General features: G+C 41.0%; 1 protein-coding gene across 1 annotated transcript in view; it reads left to right on the forward strand.

The window, feature by feature from the left end:
• The first annotated feature begins 4,496 nt into the window (after nucleotides 1–4,496).
• The window catches only part of LOC144504341 (adenylosuccinate synthetase isozyme 2-like), a 38,536-nt gene continuing 24,215 nt past the window's right edge, over nucleotides 4,497–18,817 (forward strand). The window contains exons 1-4 of the mRNA XM_078229510.1: nucleotides 4,497–4,596; nucleotides 6,757–6,825; nucleotides 14,276–14,326; nucleotides 15,767–15,833. The gene's annotated coding sequence lies outside the window, so the exon portion shown is untranslated. The remainder of the gene's footprint in view (nucleotides 4,597–6,756; nucleotides 6,826–14,275; nucleotides 14,327–15,766; nucleotides 15,834–18,817) is intronic.

Genomic DNA, 18,817 nt, shown 5'->3' on the forward strand with positions numbered 1-18,817 from the left:
GATCATTGATAATGATAATGATGTGCAAGTTAGGTGGATTGGCCATGCTAAATTGTTCCTTAGTGCCTAAAGATGTGTATGTTAGGTGGATTAGCCATGGGAAATGCACGGAGTTATGTGGATAGGGCAGAGGAGGGTCTGGGTGTGATGCTCTTTCAGAGAGTTGGTGCAGACTTGATGGGCCAGATGACGGCCTCCTCCTCTGTATTGTGTGCGAAAAGTAAAATTGCTTGCCATGAAGAATATATTGCACTTCGGCCCCATTTCAAGAATTCTGTCCTGAAATTTCTGTGTCCCACTAACTCCTGCATTCTTCCTTTTAAAACGGAACTGTTTGACCAAGCTTTTGGTTAATTCTCCTAGTCTCTCCTGTGGCTTGGTGCCCATTTTTCCATGTGCTTCTGTGAGGCACCTCAGGCATTTTCTTATGTTAAATGTATAAATGCAAGCTGTTGGTATAAAACACTTTGGAAATGAGCAGACCAACATTGCAATTAATTAAATGTTATCAATGGTATGCCATTTTACACGTAGTTCAGTGACGGGCCAAAGTTTGTAAAGTGCCCTGGTACAAAGCTTGTGGGATGTGAGCATATGCTATAATTTCATTGCTTTGCTATTCAGATGTTGTGCCAGTGTACAATAACTGGATACTCTGTGCCCTTGAGTTGGCACAAAAGGGCATTCAAAGTAGATAGGCATTTAATGTGCCTTGAGTGATTGATATCTATCTCCATCTACACAATCAAATGGATAAGTTATAGACATGTTAGAAGCCGCAACCTTTTTGTATTCTTCAGTAGACTTGACCCTTTTTAGGTGGAAGTTCCAGTTACTGATTGAAACTGGTTCCAGTGGTGGAATTTGATAGCATTAATGAAAGATAGAAACTCAAATGGGAACAACAAGCTGTAGCCAATAAACCTCAAGGTGTAGAATGGAAGACTAACATAAAATTCTATGTAGGTAATAATAGTTGGACTATTTGGAACTGGAATGAGAGTCATGCTACGTTGCTTGAGGTTTGATGCCCTTCCAGCCTAATTCCAATGTTACTCACTATTCAAACACTTACCTGCAGAAAAGTGAACAAAATCTAACAAACATTTACAATCAAGCCTTTTCTGATTATACTCTCTTTGGGTTTATTAAGGAGCTCTCTAATAATCAAAAAGTAAACAGTTCTCTCTCAAGAAAACTTAGCTTTTCCAATGGTGCCATTGGACATCCTAAATGGCCTTGACACCAAACTGCTGCAGAAGAAATCTGATTTGAGCCATCATGCTTAATGTACCATTATAACTTTTGTATTTTTAATCCATTTAGTCCAATGCTTCCCCACACACGGCATATCTACTAGCTGTAATAAGAAAAGGTTGCACTTTATCTCATACCTAAGCACTTTACAACCAATGGATTGCTTTTGGAAGTGTATTGATGGTGTTATGTAAGCAAATCCGCTGCCTGTTTACAGCCAAACAAAGTCCTACAATTCATAAATGAATGAATGGCTAGATAATCTGTTTTTTTGTGGTATTTACTGAGGGAAGTGCGTTGTGCATCATCCTCTTTCTAGACAAGCTCCCAAACATGTAAGAATCAAATCTGTTGTCTAATTATACTTTATTGTTTAAGTGGACACAGCACAAAAATTTCTCTTGCTGATCGTTTGAGCTTTACACAGTCCCTGTAACACGATTGCATTCCTTGGCTCAAGACAACAAATTGCTGATCGTTTGAGCTTTACGCAGTACCCGTGACACTATTGCATTCCTTGGCTCAAGACAATAAATCTATTCCTATGGCTCTGCCAATTCTGTTGGTAACTAGCAGTTTGCAAGGATGATTTGGCATAACACCACCTTCCCCCTCAATCCCCTCACCAGTTCCCCGACAATAGTTGATCATCTTGTCTCCTGTTTCTTCCTGACCCCGTCCCCAGCCATGTGGAGAAACTCGGGCCTTTGCTTGTCATCTCTTGCTGACAGATGGTCAAGTTTGTCTTCTCTGATATCATGAACTAGCACTAGCCTTATCGGTGTATGCAGGTTAGTTTTGTGATACAAGACTTGTCACGTTTTCATAAATTCCGAAAACGACTGTTGAAATATTTTAAGTCCTGGTCCTGTCTCTTCCTCATATGATCAGGTACCATGTCTAGGTCATGATTAACATGTGGCCCGGGACCAAAAGATTTGTTGCGTGCTTTTTTAATGGAGTGTTATTGTCACATGCTCAGCTGAAGACCCAAAATATCCTTTCATCTGACTAAAGAAAGGGGGGTGGGGAGAGGGGAGTGGTTTGCGATTTACAACGTTGCTGGCAGTGTGCATGGGCACTGGATGTCAGGTTGATAAGCAACTGCCCATTGTTGATGCAATAAGTGTTGAACATTGGGATTTGTTACACATCAGTGCCATGCATTGCTGAATGAGTGTTAATCTGGGTGACTTGTTCTTACTGTATCGCTGCTGTGCTGGAGCAGGCGTCATTGTTTGGTGCCAGAGGATTCTTACTTGCAGCGTAGCTGTTTTTTTAATATTCCCTAGTGTTGTGACGAGCTTGCGTACTGTGTTTGGGGGGATAGGGGGGAGGGGCTGGGAGGAGAGAGGGCGAGGATCTGAGCAGCCAATGCTGTGCGCAATATATTTCATGCTCTGAATTCATCACCTCAAACTGATCCCATTACTGCTGACAGACTATAAACATAAGTATTGCCTCCGGTTTAAAATAGTTACAAAGTTCAAAATATTTTCTTGCAGGCACAAGAAGTTATTAAGGACAGTGCCAATCACAATAATTGTTTTTCACCAGTCAAGTATGGTGAAATTTCATTTTCTTATCTTTCACGCATTACTGAAGCACTGGAAAGGTGGGATGGATGCATTACAGGAGTGTGTTAATTACACTTCAGTAGGATTTCAGTAATGCCCCAGTGACTATCAAAATAACTAATAAATACCCTGTACTGAACATGTTTTATTATCATGTTTTTTTCTTGTAACTTAAAGACTGGAAAACTTTCCATTCTGTTTTTGTCCCTTGCTTTCCTGGAAAAGCCAGTTAGTGCTGGGATATGGTTCCACAGATGCTTGAACCACTTCGTATGTGAACCAAAATATTAGTATCAGAAGGCTAGTTGACTGGCTAGGTAACAAGCCCAAGGCCTCGCCTGCCAATCCCTTGCCTGATGCCTCCATGGTCTAGCTGTCACTGTTAGTCAGGAGCAGGAACCCCATATAGCTTAATCTTTGCAGTCACTTAGAGTGTTTATATTAATAGTGTTCTTTACCCTCCCCTCCCCTAAGTGTTCATATTAGTTCCTGATCCAGCAACAACAACAGTTTTGAAGTTCTCATTCTTGTTTGTGAATCCCCCTAGCCACCCCCCCCCCCCCCCCCCCCCGCCCAACCCCAATTTCCTCCTGCCCTGCAGTCACCAGAGATCTCCATGCACTTCCAATTCTGGCCTCTTACGCCTCTATTTTGATCATTCCACCAGCTTTCTGGGAGCTAAACTCTGAACTTCCCACATTAAATACCTGTATCTCTCTCTCCTTCTTTAAGCTGCTACTTAAAACCTGCTTCTTCGACCAAGCTTTTGGTCATCTGTCTAATATATTGTTGTAGTTCAGTGTCAAATTTTGTTTCCTAATGCTCCTGTGAAGCTCCTTGATATGTTATTCTAGATAATGATGCTATGCAAATGCATATTGTTGTTGTGAGATCAGCTAACTGAACACAGATCTGAATGCTGTGCTCTCTATGGCTAAACTATATCTTTCCCTTTCCAAATGGAGGCATGAGGGAAGCCTCATGTAGTGAGTTCAAGAGTTCTAATCCTGTGGTTGACCAATCCATCACGCAAACCAGCCTCCCACCCATCGACTCTGTCTACACTTCCCGCTGCCTCGGCAAAGCAGCCGGCATAATTAAGGATCCCACGCATCCCAGACATTCTCTCTTCCACCTTCTTCCTTCGGGAAAAAGATACAAAAGTCTGAGGTCACGTACCAGCCGACTCGAGAAAAGCTTCTTCCCTGCTGCTGTCAGACTTTTGAATGGACCTACCTTGCACTAAGTTGATCTTTCTCTACACCCTAGCTATGACTGTAACACTACATTCTACACTCTTTCGTTTCCTTCTCTGTGAACGGTATGCTTTGTTGTGTAGCGCGCAAGAAACAATACTTTTCACTGTATGTTAATACATGTGACAAAAATAAATCAAATCAAAAACTAGAACCCCATTAGCTCAGTTAAATAACTCCTTTCACTATTGTACAGGTCTGCTAGGCTGCAGTATAGCCTGAAGTAAACTTTGTGATCTAGCGGAGGGCCAAGACAGGTCACATCTTCACACTGAGCCTCTTCACCCAGAAAGGCGCAAGCATATTGACCCCCAGCTCACAAAGGGTGCCGAGGAGTGTACAAATTGAAAAGTAAGGCAAGCAGACAAATGTACGTTTCTTAAACCTCTTTTGTCATACACAGGGAGGAAACAACGCTGGCCACACTGTCGTTGTCGACTCAGTTGAATATGATTTTCACCTTTTACCCAGTGGGATCATCAACCCCAATGCTATTGCTTTCATTGGTAAGTTTTCAGGTACCTTTTTGTTTTCAACAATAAACCATGAATTGTTTATATAATCATTTTTAAGATTGGTTGAAAAGTATTACAGCTTAAAGGCACCGTTGGAGGGTTAAGTGAACAAATGCTAGTGTCGGGTGTAGAACTAAAGTTGCTGCTGTGACCTGCTACAGAACTGCGCTTGCACCAAAAGAAATTTACAGCTTCAGATCTATTGGTTGTGTGTTCTGCTGCTTAGTGGCAAGCGGTTGAAACTTCTTCACCCACCACCACCCCGCCTTAATTAGTTTCTATTGCTACTGCTTAGTTATCTACCATGAAGCCGTGTGTTTCTCTTGCTCCTCTCTCGTAGTTATGCAAGGACAGTGCAACTGGGTGTTCTTTTTAAATTGACCTTGTGGTGAGGGAATTCGGAGGCCCTGAGCTGCATTTTGTTTTTGGTGGGGTAAGGGAGGCAGAATGGAAAATGAGTAGTCTGCTTGCTCCTGTCTCCACCGTCTCAGCTCAGAGAATCGAGCATCAGACAGCCAATTAGAGGCTGCCCAGCAAAAAGATGGCCATTTACCCGGGGGGGGGGGGGGAGTGGTAGGCTGGGGTGTCCTGTGGTAAAGGGGTCATGATGCGAACAGGAAGTTGGTCACAGCATATAGATTTAATGGTCCCCAGTCTTGGAATCTGAAAAAAGTCAATACATGAAGTCCGAAATCATATACGTACTGCCACCTTCAGCAGAATCTGCTCCTGCGTGCAGCCATGGTCCCGGTTGCCAGCCTTTTCCTCCACCCTTGTTATAACCTGCATTCCCAAACCTTCTCCCGTCCAATGCCGGAAAAATTGCAGACAATTGGGTCAATGGTCTGTTGATTGGCAGTTTCAAAATGGTGGGTGCCTTTCGCTTCCGTACCTGCTTGCCTTCCGTAGCTTCAGTGACTGGCATAATGATGTTGTATTACCAACTCGATGTCATCACACCCTATCTTCATCTTCACTCAAGGGAGCGTGGGAGCGGGAGGGTCTGAGTTATGATAGTAAAATCCAGGTGGGATTTTTTGATTTCTTACCAAGAATTGTTTTGCTGGTACTTGGATTTGTAATATACCGTTAAGGAACGTCAGATTGCAATACTGCCCAACATTCTGTTTTAGTGAAATCCGTGTGATAATGCATACAGTCCCATTAATTTAAAAGGCCAGTATGTTGAAGTTAGAAATTAGATTGTGCACAATGTTGTTCTTAATCAAGCTGATGGTGAGTTAGTTATTTGGATTTAGTGAGGTGTCCACCACTTCTGCAGTTCTGTGACCTCCTTTTCTAAAGAACTTTATTCCGTATTTCACTGCAAAGAAAGACTGTTCACAAAGGAAATGTATATTGGAGATAAATATCTAATTTGTTACTGCAGTAAAATCCTGACAGATTACGGTTGTGTCATTTGGTAAATCACGACCATCCATATCTCAACTTCCTTTGTAGCGAATGAATTTAGAATTCTCACTGGAGGCGGCAATTGCTTGGGATTGCGTATGCTTGGATTGCACCCTGTAACGTTTGAACCAAAGGCTGCTAGGTAAAATAATGGATAGTGGGAAAGTGCTTTATGCTAGTCCCTTACTGCAGTGTGTTGATGTGTTTATATTTAATTACTATAATTATCCAATATTTAAAAGCCGGCACCAGACATACAGGTTGGTGAGCCACTGCGATTAGTAGCTCAGTAGTGAAGAAACATTTCAGTTTAAGGTACAAGCTGCTGCTTGAGAATTCAACTTTGAGTTCCAGACCTTTCATTATTTTCCAGTAATGGAACCCGTTCCACAAATGGTAATGGCAAGCAGAATCAAAGCCTTGGAAAAGAAAGTACACCAAATTTTTAATTGCTTTGCATTTTTATCTTTGAAACCAAATTGAGAAATCGGGCTCGCAGGTTATGGTTACTGCACGTCTTTCCTATATGTGATAAAACTTTTCTGTTTCTCCAGTAACTTGGCCAGAATTAATAAAGATCATTTCTGAGAGGAGTCCATCTGGGAATTGAACATGGGTTTCCTATTCAACAGCATTATTCACACCAAATCCATTTTCATTTTACCTGCATCGTGATTCATTTGTGTAATTTTTTTATGTGCCTTTTTTTTCAATCAGCTAACAGTTTGTGTTCTATAGGTAATGGAGTGGTCGTTCATCTACCAGGCCTCTTCGAAGAAGCTTCAAAGAATGCAAAGAAGGGAAATGGTTAGTACAGTAGATTTCAGGCTGCTCTGAGAGTCTGAGTATATTGGTGCTGCTGGTAATGGGAGAATAACAGTTTGTGGTTATTTTCAAAGCAGAAATGGCATGAGGTGTCCCTTTTGTCTCTGATTTCATATTTGCAATAGTTACGATTATGTAATTTGGTTCATCATGCGTGTGCTCTTATGCATGTGTGTATACATGCATGTTCTATTTTTCCTTTTTATTTGCTGCACTCTTCAACTGTAGGCGTCTACTTGGGTGCACTATGTAGCTCGTCAAATGCACCCTTCCATTTTGTTCACTTTGGCATCTGTGTTAATCCCAATTCCCTGGCCTTAATCTCTATTTCCCTTTTTAAAATCCCTATTTCCCAAGTAAGCACCGCATTGATCTTCCTTCCGGTTATCCAGTTGATTCCGTCTTTTAGTTATCCAGTTGATGCTGCATTGGTGGACTTGCTGATACTGTGATTTCCATGTTCTCAAAACATGTGAACAAGGTGCAGGAGTAGACCATTCAGCCCCTCAAGCCCACTTAGAGGTTCATGAAAAAGAAGAAGGAAGCATGCATAAATTTCATGAAATTGAAAATGGATAAGGCTCTTGAGGAATACAAAGATAGCAGGAAAGAGCTTAAACAGGCACTTGGGAGGGCAAAAAGGAGCTATGAGCCTTGGCAGGCAGAATTAAGGAGAATCCCAAGATTTCTATGCGTATATAAGGAGGAAGAGGGCAGCTGAGGAAAGGATAGTCCACTCGAGGACAGTGAAGGGAATTTGTGTGTGGAGCCAGATGAGGTGGGTGAGGTCCTTAATGAGTACTTTGCATTGGTATTCACAAAGGAGAAGGATGTGGTGGATGGTGAGTGTAAAGGAGGATGCTGACATTCTAGGACATGCTGAGATAAGAAGGGAGGAGGTATTGGATGTTTTAACAAACATTAAGGTGGACAAGTCCCCAGGGCCAGATAGGGTCTATCCCAGAATACTGAGAGAGGCGAGGGAAGAAATTGTCGAGGCCTTGGCCAAAATCTTTGCATTCTCTTTAGTCACGGGCTAGGTACCAGAGGATTGGAGAGTAACTAACATTGTTCCTCTGTTTAAAAAGGGCAGAAGAGACAATCTGGGAAATTATAGGCCTGTGAGCCTTGCATCAGTGGTGGGGAAATTATTGGAGAAGATTCTTTGGGACCGAATGTACTCACATCTGGAAGAGACTAGGCTTATTAGCGATAGGCAGCATGGTTTTGTGAAAGGGAGGTCGTGTCTCATAAACTTGACCGAGTTCTTTGAGGAAGTGACAAGAAAAATTGACCAGGGCAGTGGATGTTGTATACATGGACTTTAGTAAAGCCTTTGATAAGGTTCCTCATAGCAGGCTGATACAGAAGGTGAAGTCATATGGGATCCGAGTTGAGCTGGTAAGATGGATACAAAACTGGCTTGGGCACAGAAAGTAGTGGAAGGGTACTTTTCTGTGACAAACAGTGTTCCACAAGAATCAGTGCTGGGGTCTCTGTTGTTTGTAATACATATAAATGATTTGGAGGAAAATGTAGGTGGTCTGATTAGTAAATTTGCAGATGATACGAGAACTGGGGGAGTGGCGGATAGTGAGGAGGATTGTCAGAGGATACAGCAAGATATAAATCAGCTGGAGACTTGGGCTGAAAAGTGGCAGATGGAATTTAACCAAATGTGAGGTGATGCAATTTGAAAGGTCTACAGAGGAAGGGAAAGTACACAGTAAATGGTTGAGCCCTTAGAAATATTAGCATACAAAAGGATCTAGGTGTGCAGATCCAGTTTCCTGAAGGTGACAACTCAGGTGGTCAAGAAGGCGTATGGCATGCTGGCCTTCATCGGTCGGGGCGTTGAGTATAGTAATTGGAAAATCATGTTGCAGCTGTATAAGACTTTGGTTAGGCTGCATTTAGAGTATTGTGTACAATTCTGGTCACCAAACCGGAAGGGTATTGATGCATTGGCAATGGTGCAGAAGAGATTTATCAGGATGTTGCCTGGTTTGGAGGATATGGACTATGAAGAAAGGTTGAACGAACTTGGATTGTTTTCATTGGCGTGTCGGAGGATGAGGGGGGACTTGATAGAGATTTACAAGATTATGACAGCTTGGATAGGGTGGATATTCAGAGTCTTTTTCCCAGGGTCAAAGGTTCAATTACTCGGGTAGATTGAGAGTGAGAGGGGGAAAGTTTAAAAGAGATGTATGGGGCAGGTTTTTCACGCAGGGTGGTGAATGCTTGGAATGCGCTGCCAGGGGAGGTGATGGAAGCAGATTCCATAACAATGTTCAAGAGGTGTCTGGATAGATACATGAATAGGCAGGGAATAGAGGGATATGGACCATGTAGAGGCAAGAAAATATTAGATTAGAGAGGCATCTGTGTCGGCACAGACTTGTGGGCCGAAGGGTCTGTTCCTGTGCTGTACTGTTCTTTGTTCTTTAATAAAATCATGGCTGATCTGAAAATAACCTTGAATCTGCATCCCACTTGCCCCAGAAAACCAATCACTCCACCTCTGCCATAAAAAAAATTCAAAGATTCTGCTTCCACCACCTTTTCAGGAAGTGTTCCAAGGACTCTAAGCCCCAAAAGAAAAAAAAACTGTCCCTCTCCGTTTTAAATGGGTGACCCCTTATTTTTAAACAGTGACCCCTGGCTCTAAATTCTCCCACAAGTGGAAACCTCCTCTCCACATCCACTCTGTCAAGACGTCTCAGGATCTTATTTGTCTTAATCAAGTTGCCCCCTACTGTTATAAATGCCAAGGGATACAAGCCTAATAAACCTTTCATAAGAAGTAAATATTTCTGGATTTATTCTTCACCATCTTGAGTTAACTGTAATTTTCATGTCTGCTCTTATAGTCATTGCGGCACAGGATTTAAGACTGTTGTGACAAGGAAGGCAAGAATTCTCATGCTGGCTAAAGTGGATAATTTGCACTCTTAATCCAAGTAGTTTCAAAATAACTGGAGTTAAGATGGAGGTTATCTTTCAAGCCAAAATTCAATCAGGAGTTCAGCAGGATAGGGTATCAGGGGGAGAACAGCAATACTGGCCCATTGAAGTGCATTTTAAGTGTTAACACCAACTCATCCCAATTGGACTGATGTGGTTTAATTCCATATAAAAATAAAACGGGTTATTTAAAACGTTTACACGTGGATTAAAAGACCATGGGATAAAGTAATTTAATGTTTCCCATTTCTAAGCGGTTAAAGGAGGAAATTGCAGAAAGACAGCAGAATCTGGATGTTAACAGCCAACTTCACACGCTGTGTAGTTCAAAGAACTGCCTGCAGCATAAAATAATTCCCTTTTGTGTGTTCATGTCCGTCATTCTGATGAGATTCAAACTCCATCCAAACTAGAAAACTTGCATTATTTATGTTCAGCATCATGTGTGAAATTCTCTGAGGGATTGTCGCTTCCAAAAGTCTTGCTGCTTCTAAGAATGTGTTTTAAAAGAATCTCATTTGAAATCACCACTGAATTAATTCTATTTTAATTGACTTCAAGTCTCCTGGTTTCTTGCTTTACCTTAATGCTTTAGGCGTTATTCAACTTGTTTATAAATTAATTTAATTTGTTCATTGCTTTGAAGAAGACAGGGAAGAGGGTCGGTTTCCTAAATAATCTTCAGGTTGCTATATATAGGGTTTAAGAAGTGATACGTCAGTTCTGGGCATGTTGTTCCACATATGGCATGTACAAAGGTCCAGGTTTCAAATAAAGGAAAAGTTGGTCTAATTGTGGAATATGTCATGTTGCCTTAAACTGGGAAAGAGGTCAAATAAAAACAAAACCTTATTCAGCGCTCCCCTTCTAGAGTGAAGAGGCACCCCTGTCGATTCCCTCCATTACGTTAATCACAATAAAACAGACAACCACTAAATGTCCTTGCTTGCAGCCAGATTTACCCAGTCTGTCATCATAGCTATGTCTCTAAATGCCAGGCATCATCTAATTGGATCATTGCTGGAGCATTGGCAGGGCTACTACATTTATAGCTGCCTCAAGGTCAGATCAACTGACTAACAGAATGGGCAGAGTTGAAAGACAGACTTGAGGTGGTCTTTAGTTCTACACTAAGCAATCCACTTACCGCCTAAGAAATGGGAGGAGCTGCAGAAATTTGCAGAATTGCCGTCATTTTCTATGTCTGCAGCACTTCAGGCTGCATATGCAATACTGAAGTGAACTGTGTGATGGATTGAATTTTAAGTCATAGGAACATAGGAGTGACAAGGTGGAGGAGGGAGGTCATTCAGTCCATAATGTTTGTGTTGGCTCTTTAATACAGCTATCCATTTAGTTCCATTTCGTTTCTCTTTCCCCACAGCCCTGTAATTTTTTCCCCTTCAAGTATTTATCCAAATTCCTTTTGAAAGTTACTATTGAATCTGCTTCCACTATCCTTTCGAGCAATATATTCAGACTGCAACAACCTCCTGTGATTTTAAATTATTCCTCTAGTCCCTTTGCTATCATCTCAAATCCATGCCCCCTGATTGAAACAGGTTCTCCTATTGAACTGAATCAAAACAGTTCATGATTTTGAACAGCCCCACCAAAATTATTTTGTTCTGAAGAGAACCATGCCAACTTCTCCAAATTCCCCATGTAACAGAAGTCCCTCATCCATTGAACCATTCAAAGTCTCCTCTGCACCCTCACTAAGACTCATGTAGTGCTCGGATTAAAATGCCATTGTCCAGCTGAGGGCTTTTATAAGGTTTAGCATAACTTGCATGCTTTTGTATTCTATTAATAAAGCCCAGGATGCCATTTGCTTTTTTAACAGCCTCCTTTACCCTCCTGATGTTTTGTTACAATTCTTCTCACTTAATATTCCAATGCCGAGTTTGATGCTGTCTACAAACTTGGCAGTCGTGTACCCAAGTCCAGGTCATTAACATATTCAAAAGAGCAATGGATGTAATACCAGCCCCTTATCTGATCGTTAAACATTTGTCAGGTCAGATTATCATGTTCAGTTTATTTCAAGTCAATTCTCACTTTTTTTAGAACACCACATAAAGGATGAGGGCGACATTGTAAGCAGCATTTGCTGCCATCACTAGTTACCCTGAGAAGGTGATGGGTTTCTCCTTGAACTGCTCCAGTCACTGGGGTTGTGCCCCCACAGTGGTATTTAGTAGAGAATTCTAGGATATTGACCCAAGAATAGCGATGGATCTCCCAAGTCAGGAGGTTGCGTGGTTTGGAGCACTTTACGATTTTGTTGCTCACATAACGTTTCAGTATGCACGTTGATACTACCCAGTTGTAACTACACCCACTTCTCTCAATCCTATCTGTGTTGTCACACTGCTTATCCAAGATCCAGCCCTGAATGAGCTGCAGTTAAACACGGGGAAGATTAAAACCATTATCTTTTATCTCTTCCCTCACTACTGACTCCATAACTCTCCTTGGCCACTGTCACAGGCTAAACCTGACGTTGAGCAATCTCACTGTCCCATTTGACCCCAATCTAAGTTTCCAAACCCATTCCTTGTTTATCACAAAGACCACTGACTTCTACCCCCTTAATATTGCCTTCCTCCACCTTTGCCTCCGCCCATCTGCTGCTGAAACATTCATCTATATCTTTGTTAGCTCCAGACGTGAGTATTCTAAAGTTCTTCTGCCCGCTTTCCCATCTTTCATTCTACATAAATGTGATTCGTCAAAACTTTGAACAAACCTTTACTCATCCCTTCCCAATATCTCCTTTGTTGACAATTTTTGCCCTAATTATTCTCCTGTGGACATCTTTCTATATTAAACGTGCTATATGACATTTGTTCATTGATGAAGACTTCTTGAGCAGTCATAGGTGGGACCCATTAAGTAGTATCTATTATGTCTTTCAAAGTCATCTGAATTCTGTCCCTCCCTAATGAATTCTGATGTTGGCCCATAAGCAGGCAAGCAATGTAACAGTTTCAAATTAACGTTGTTTCTAGCTCAACTTGTAACTGGATTTTATACGTAGCATTCCAGGTAATTTATGTGCAGAGTTGTGCAAATAGAATTTGTATCGTGTGAAGAAGCCCCACACACACAAAAAGGGAGACTAAAACTAAAGCTTTACTGATTACTATGTCCCCGTTTGTTTAGCTAGTTCATTGTGTAGGTTAATTAGGTAATTAATTTTACCTGTTGGGTTCCAGATTCAATCCCTGAGTTAACTGATCCTCACCATAGAAATGGTATTGTACATTACATTTGACCCCAGTGTGTCTATGTAAGGAAATAGAAAATAATGAAGAGTTGTTACTTGTGATTGTAATCCAGTTAATCCTGCTCAACCTATTCAGCACCTTGACCCTTGACTTTGCTTAAACTGAGTGTAATGGTAGAAAATCTCACTCCTGTTTGCGGTGTCTGAGATGAACTTCATAACCCATATTCTAAGCACCATCAAGATTACCAACCTCACCTCTACTAACACTGAAATGCGTGATGGCTTCAAGCACTTTCCTTGATGACCTCCCAACTTCCTCCTGTAATCATTTTCAGATTTTTCCAAACCCTGCAGCTGTATCCTGCTCACTCTGATCTTTATAGACGCTGTACATCTTGATATGTAGATTTCAACATCCTTGGACTTCTCTAAAGTCCTATCACTGTCTTGCACCTCCCTACTCTAGTCATGTGTTCCTGTATTTTCTGTCTGCTCTTTGACTTGTCACCTTCTTTGTTCCAGCTTCAATCACAGAGAGACTTCAGCCAACATCTCTGCCCTTACTGCTCTGGAAAGCTGTCCCAGACCTAATTTCCTTGTTAACCCCCTCTTTTCCTTCAAAAGTCACCCCTCGGCTGTTTTACTTAAGTGAATACAACTTTGGGAGAATCTTTGTGCAATAAATTTATTGGTCAGTTCATTAATGAGAAAAGTGCTTGTTTTCCACACATTGACAAGTGAATGTTTTCAATTTTTCTTTTCAAGTGTTTGGAATAAATAGCTATTCCTCTTCTTGGCGTTCTACTATTTATTTTGCGTATCACAGCTAAATAAAATGAGTTTGGGATGCCTTGACCAATTTCTTAATGTGTGCCATTCCACAGAATAAATGGCACAACATTTAACACTCAATCAGTCTTAATTATATGAATATAAGTGTGTGGTCTGCTCCCTTTGGGGTTAAGGCCATAGATTGCAATGACATTTGAGGGACACTTGACTTTGCATCTAGTCTTTGCCATACTTAGGAGTGCAATAAGGTGCATCAAATTAGTGATGGGGAAGGAATATTTCACCTTCATCCAGAATCTCATTGCTCTTTGGGGACTCCAGTGAATTGGAGCACCAATAATTTGCCATGTGAAGCATTTTCAAGTGGTTTCCATCTCAATACAGGTTTTTCCCCTCTGCCATTGTAATGAAATATAATAACTTTCTTTTCATCTTTAGGTCTTGCGGGTTGGGAGGATAGACTGATCATTTCAGACAGAGCCCATATTGGTAAGTTGAATCATGGCTTTTAAATTGGCTATTTAGAAAAACAGCACTTCGCTTATTTTGTATGTAGCCTATGTTCCCTTGCTGCCCATCTAAATAAGACGTTCTTTGGGCACAGGTAATGATCATACACGGCACTTTTTGCACCCATTGGAGGCACTTCAATCCCGACCATGATGGTAATTTTTGTAGCCCTTTTTCCCCTTTTCCCTCAATATTGTTTTTTCTTTACAAAAAGATCCACAACCTGGCTTGATGTATTTTTGTAACTTCCAGTTAATTAAAGGCTGTGGTTGGAGAACAGACTGGATGTTCCTGCTTTTGAATCCAGCCCAGACTGATGGAGAAAAATAGTTTCCCCTTGTGTTGGTTGCAAAGGTCCAGTTATGAAAGAATTACAACAGCTTCAGTCCAAATCATTGTGGGCCCAGTAACTAGTCCAGTAAAAGCAAAATACTGCGAATACTGGACATCTGAAATAAGAACAGAAAATGCTGGAAATGCTCAGCAAGTCCGGTGGCATTTATGGAGAGAGCTAAAGAGATAATGTTTAAAGTCTATGTGACTTTCATCAGAACTGAGGGCAGAATAGTTCGACAAAGTTCGCAGCAGACACATTGTGAGGCCAGAAATGATCCAGAATTAGATTAGAAAGTACAAATGTTATTTACTTAATATAAAGTTTATCAGTTGCATTATTATAGGATTTTCACTCCATTTTAAATAAACATCGCTCTGGTGCATTATAATTTTAATTAACTGGTAGCTGCACAAAGCCTGGCTACAAGCTCGGGTTGTACCTTTTTTTAACATTCGTTCCTGTGATGTGGGTGTCACTGACTAGGCCAGCATTTATTGCCTATCCCAAATTGCCCTTGAGAAGTTGGCCTTCATGAAATGCTGCGATCCACTGTTGTTAGGGAGTTCTAGGATTTTGACCCAGTGACAGTGAAGGAACAGCAATACAGTTCCAGGTCGCAATGGTAAGTGGCTTGGCAGGGAACTTCCAGGTGGTGGTCCTACGATCAAAATTAATACTCCAGTTGAAAAATCTCCTGCAGAAGTCGGACAAGATTATTTTGATAGAATTATAAGAGGCAGATTTGGATAAAGTGTTTTAGGTGACTTTAGCCATAATTTCCAAAGAGATATTCGCTTTGTTGAATGGCGGCACGAACATAAATTGTTCAAGGGATATGCTAATAAAATTGGTGGAAGTTAATGTCAGGTATTCCCACATCCTTAGAGGTGTGTGTAGTGGCAGTGTGCTGGGAGGTAGTAACCTTTCAAATTGTTATGCTGGTCACAGCACAGATACTACCAGTTCAACTTTGACTCATAACAGGCTGTTGACGATAGGACAGCAAAACCGGGAATAATTTCTGCACGTTGTCAAGTAACTAAATTAATGCAGCAACATCAAATCCTTATCTTTGTTTTTAGTGTTTGATTTCCACCAAGCTGCTGATGGAGCTCAGGAACAACAGAGGCAACAACAAGCAGGAAAAAAGTAAGGCTTCTACATGTTTGCAAGAAAACGTTTTTAACATCTTTGTAAAGTGGAATTTGATAAATCGTGACTCTCAAATTAAATTTTGGGGATTTTTTTGCTGTCTGAGATGTAGAATCTTGCAGCACAAAAAATATCTATTCAGTCCCTCTTTGCCTGTGCTTGGTCTTTTGAAATAACATTGCTTATGCGCCAAGGTCGAACCTAGTGATTAGTATAAAACATTCTTAACAGTTTTGTTGCAACAGAACTTTGTATTATTCGTTTCTTAATTACTTATGTAATGCAGGATTTTTTTTTTTTGACTCTTCAAGTGATGCATACGAACAAACAAATTAGGGACAGGAGTAGGCCACTCGGCCCCTTGAGTCTGCTCCATCACGCAAGATCATGGCTGATCTGATTGGAACCTCAGCCCCACATTCCTGCCTACCTCTTTCACTCCCTTGTTCATCAAGAATCTATCTAGCTCTGCCTTAAAAATATTCAAAGATGCTGCTTGCACTACCTTTTGGTGAAGAGAGTTCCAGGAATTCACGACCTTTTGAGAGAAAACAATTCTCCTTAACTCCGTCTTAAATGAGTGACCCTTTATTTGTAAACAGTGGCTCCGAGTTCTAAATTCTCCAACAAAAGGAAACATCTTCTCTACATCCACCCTGTCAATACCCCTCAGGACCATAAAGATTTTGATCAAGTCATCTCTTAATCTTCTAAACTCCAGCGGATACAATCCTAACCTCTCCAACCTTCCTCGTAAGGTAACTCCACATTCCTGGTATTAGTCTAGCAAACCTTCTCTGAACTGCTTCTAAAGCATTTACATAATTCCTTAAATACTGTACACAATACACCAGATATGTCTCACCAATGCTCTGTACAACTGAAGTATAACTTCCCTACTTCACTAATCAATTCCCCTCACAATAAGCATTAACATCTACCTGTATGCTAGCTTTTTGTGATTCATGCATTAGGACACCCAGATCCCTCTCCAGTGCATGAATCACAAAATAGTAAAAAGTTGAGGCCGCAGCACTGATCTCTGTGGCACAACACTCGTCACATCCTGCCATCCAGAAAAAGACCCATTTATGCCAACTCTGTTCCTGTTAGCTAGCCAATCTTGAATCCATGCCAATATGCTACCTCCCGCACCACCTTTCTCTGTGGCACACCGAATGATATGCCACAGAGATCAGTGCTGGGGCCTCAACTTTTTACTATTTTGTGATTCATGCACTGGAGAGGGATCTGGGTGTCCTAATGCATGAATCACAAAAAGCTAGCATACAGGCAGATGTTATTGCTTATTGTGAGGGGAATTGATTAGTGAAGTAGGGAAGTTATACTTCAGTTGTACAGAGCATTGGTGATACATATCTGTATTATGTACAGTATTTAAGGAAATATGTAAATGCTTTAGAAGCAGTTCTTTTTGAGCAGCTAACACTTGGGATTTATTGAGCAACAATGGGCTCCTCTGAACCTGAGATTGCATCTACAACCATAGCCTTGTAGGACCTTGCAGCATAGAAGAAGGCCATTAGATCCATCCTTTCTGTGTTAGATATGCAGTAGACAGAAAAAATCTATAACACTTGAGTTGTAACCACAATGTAACTTTGGTTGTTAAAGTGCAACTATGCCCCTTTAAGACTCCAAAGTCTATTTGTTGAGTAAATATAGTCCCTGGAAACAGACAGTTTAATTGTTTGGTCAGGGAGCTTTGCAGGTTGGCAAGTGCTGGAAAATTTCAGATTGCAGGTCATTGACTTTTTTAGGTTTAAAAAGTATAGTATTACATGAAAAGATTGTGTTGTCTGGTGTGTATTGGGTAGGGGACAAGCACATCAGGTATATAGAAACCCTACACTGCAGAAGGAGGCCATTCGGCCCATCGAGTCTGCACCGACAACAATTCCACCTAGGCCATATCCCTGTAAACCCACATATTTACCCCATTAATCCCTCTAATCTATTCATCCCAGGACACTAAGGGGCAATTTAGCATGGCCAAAGCACCTGACTTACACATCTTTGGACTGTGGGAGGAAACCGGGGCACCCGGAGGAAACCCACGCAGACACGGGGAAAAGGTGCAAACTCCACACAGTGACCCAAGCTGGGAATCGAACCCAGATCCCTGGAGTTGAGAGGCAGCAGTGCTAACCACTGTGCCACCGTGCTGCCCTTTTTTTAATGGAAACCCATGCCCCATACTAATTAATCAATATAGAGACCTGCTGAGTTGCACACGGGAAGTTGAGGCCAAACTTCGTCTTTCAGGGTCAGAAATCAGGGAATAATTCGCCGAGCCAGAAGTTTGTATCCATTTTAAAGTATTATGTTCTATTATTTTTCTCTAGCTAAAATGGAAAAGGGTGCGATTGCAGCTTGAAAATTACTGAGGCCATTTCTAGCATTAACACATACAGAAGTTTATAATCGAACAGTTAAGAATTTTGTGCTGATATGCAAAACTTTTTGCTTCTATGCTTTTTGTCAGTTTAACAACTTTTTAAAACAAAATGTTAAGCAAGATCCTTGTAGATCTCTTTTTCTATCCTTTTCACTGGTTATGATTATGTCGATCTATCAGCGTTTGGAGAATTGAAACTGAGCCAGATTTGTTGCTTCAGAAGTACCTTTCTATACTGCTTTGTGTTTAAGATGGGCCCAATTTTTTCTTGTATGTTGCTAACTATAGATCCCATTTCAGATTAACCTGACAATATCTGCTGTTGATGGTGTTGAGTCAACTCTGATTTCTAACTTTAGTTCCCTTAATTCCAGGCAGCTTTTAATGACAACTACCTATTGTCTAAAACTAATTAGGACATAAAATGTCTTTACGTTTCTCACTGTTTAAAATCAGCCTTTACATTTATTAAACTACACCATGGCCCATTTTATTTTTCTTTTACTAACTCCTGTCCATTTTTACTGTTTGTTTTTAATAAAATCACTTCAGTGTGCATTAA

This window comes from Mustelus asterias, chromosome 15 (assembly GCF_964213995.1).
Source record: "Mustelus asterias chromosome 15, sMusAst1.hap1.1, whole genome shotgun sequence".
Lineage (NCBI taxonomy): Eukaryota > Metazoa > Chordata > Chondrichthyes > Carcharhiniformes > Triakidae > Mustelus > Mustelus asterias.